Source organism: Orycteropus afer, unplaced genomic scaffold (assembly GCF_000298275.1).
Source record: "Orycteropus afer afer isolate SDZICR_OR568_19922 unplaced genomic scaffold, OryAfe1.0 scaffold00018, whole genome shotgun sequence".
Classification (NCBI taxonomy): domain Eukaryota; kingdom Metazoa; phylum Chordata; class Mammalia; order Tubulidentata; family Orycteropodidae; genus Orycteropus; species Orycteropus afer.
Window position 1 is genome coordinate 21149769 of NW_006921605.1, and position 2973 is coordinate 21152741.

Sequence of the window (2973 nt, forward strand, 5' to 3'; positions counted from 1 at the left end):
AAAAAAAAAAAAAAACTGTAAAAGAATAAATCCCTGTTTGTTCAAACTATACACTTCTGGTATTTTCTGTCAGAGCAGCCCTAAGGAACCAATGCAGGCACTGTGGTGGGTTAAATAATGTCCCCCCAAAATTTAGAGCCACGTGGAACTTCAGAATGTGACCTTATTTGGAAATAGGGTCTTTGCAGATGTAATTGGTTAAGATGAGGTCATACTGGATAAGGGGGTGCCTTAAACCTTGTGCTCTTGGAAGAAGGATATGTAGGTATACAGAGAGAAACACAGGCAAGAAGGCTGTGTGAAGACAGAGGCAGAGGTTGGAGTTCTGCTGCCACAAGCCAAGGATTGCCAGTAACCACCAGCAGCTGGAAGAGTCAAGGAAGAATTCTTCCCTAGAGTCTCTGGAATAAGCATGGCCCTACTGACACCTTGAGTTTTAACTCCTAGTTTCCAGAACTGTGAGAATAAATTTATGTTGTTTTAAGTCATCTAGTTTGTGGTAATTTATTGCAGAAGGCCTGAGAAACTAATACAGACACCTAGGGAGCTATCTGCCATCTAGTCGTATCCACCTCATAGCGACCCCTCCTTGGGTTTCCAAGGCATTATCACTACGGAAGTAGATTGCCCAACCTTCCTTCCGAGGAGTGGCTGATGGGTTTGAACCACCAGCCTTCTGGTTAGCAGTCAAATGCCTTAGACACGACGCCACCAGAGCTCCTAGGGAGCTATCTATCTTTCCATTACCCAGGCTGACTTTCACATCTATGCTTCATCTTTCCTCATCATTTGGCACCAATGACCTTCCAGTCTACAGCAGCCCCCCACCCATTACCATACACGGGAGCTTTCCAGAAACCTAGACATGCTCCTTCTCTGAGACTCTAATCCCCATTATCCAACCTATAAACTGTTATAACCTAGTTATAAGCTATCATCTATAAACGTCTATAAACTTGTTTTCCCTTCTGGCATGAACAATTGCATCAAATGCCCATATGTGTCAGATAAGAACTGTGCTCCTTAAGGTTTTCATCTTTTTTTCAAACATTCTTTCATTGTCAGTGTTGAGCATGTGCACAGCAAAACATGCACCAATGCAACCATTTCTACCTGCACAATTTGGTGACATTGATTACGGTCTTCAAGTTGTGAAACTATTCTTACGCTCCTTTCCTGAGTTGTCCCTCGGTCATTAAAAAAGAGAAAACCACTGCCCCCTAAGGTTCCTATCTAATCTTTTGAGTTGCTGTTGTCACTTTGATCTAATATAAACTCACTGCCGTTGAGTTGATTCTGACCCATAGCGAACACCATTGGGTTTCCAAAGCTGTAAATCTTTACGCAAGCAAACAACCTCATCTTTCTTCCATGAAATGGCTGGTGGGTTTGAACTACCAAACTTTGGTTAGCAACCAAATGCCTTAACCTCTACACCATCAGATCTCCTTTTGATTCAATATAGATAGCTCTTAAAAGAGCATCATGCTCAAGGCAGAGATTCTTTACTAGTTAAACTAAACTATTGTTTGGTTTTAAAAAGACTTGAGGGGATGTTTTTGGTTTAAGTTTTAAATACTATTTTAGGACAATAGTTTCATCAGTTCATCCTGTCCCCATGGCTCCAGAACATCTGGATTCCATGAGAATTTGATGTTCTGTTCTTCACTTTCCCCTTTTTGATCAGTATTCTTCTATAGGATCTTTGATCAAAATGTGCAGTAATGACAGTTAGACACTATCCAGTTCTTCTGATTTCATGGCAAAGGAGGCAGTTGTTCAGGGAGGCAATGAGCTGCACATTCCATATCTTCCTATTCCTGACTCTCCTTCTTCCTCTTTGCTCCAGGTGGATAGAGACCAATTGTGATGCTTTGGATGGCTGCTTACTGGCTTTTGAGACACTAGGCTCTACGCAATGAACTAGGAGGCAGAACAGAAGCACTAAGCATTCTATTAAGACAATTAACTGGGATGTCTCATGAAACCACGACATTAAACCTCCAAATCAAGGAACCAAATCCTATGAGGTTTTTGGTGGCACATAAGCTGCCTCAGCAGCTACTCTTTTGTTGTTGTTGCTCTGACCTATAATCTTAATTCTTCCCTGCTCTCCTGCTTCCTTACTCCCATTTTCACAGTTCTCCCATCTAATGGAGCCAAGATCCCATTAATCTTTTGGGATTTTTACCCTTCCTGATTTTCCTTCCTTCCTAACCAGCCTTAGTTTCATGATTACTTAAACCAGGAATCATAAACTAGAATGTCTCCATGAGGCCAAGCAAGTAATAATAATTTAAAAAAAAGAGTATATTTTAAATTATCTCTATGTGTCTAATTTAGAAAGAAGAGCTTATAACTGATCTTAATTTCTTAAAATTTAAAAAAAATTTCAGGTAACAGTTATTTAGGCTTTGTGCATGGCAGTCCACAAACACACAGGGCAGTTCCTGCCCTCAATGAATTTCCAATCTCTAAAATGTTCAATTTCATTAATTAATTTATTGAATAGATACATGCACATGGTTGAAAAGCTTAAAGGAAAAAAATTCTCCTTTCACTTTATTTTCCGGCTACCTATTTCTTCTCCTTAGACACAACCACTGTTATTTAATTTATTGTGTATCTGGTACAAACAGTTTGTGTTAGACTGCTAACCTAAAGCAGTGGGTTACCCAGTGGTATCACAGAAGAAAAGGCCTGGTGGTCAACTTCTTTAAGACTGTTGTTGTCAGGTGCTGTTAAGTTGGCGCCAACTCATAGCAACCCTGTGTACAACAGAATGAAACACTGCTCAGTCCTGGGCCAGCCTCACAATCCTTGCTATACCTGAGCCCATTGTTGCAGCCACTGTGTCAACCCTTCTCCTAGAGGGTCTTCCCCTTTTTTGCTGACCCCCCACTTTACCAAGTATAATATCTGTTCTGGTTACCTAGTGCCGCTCTGACATGAATATACCACAAATGGGATGGC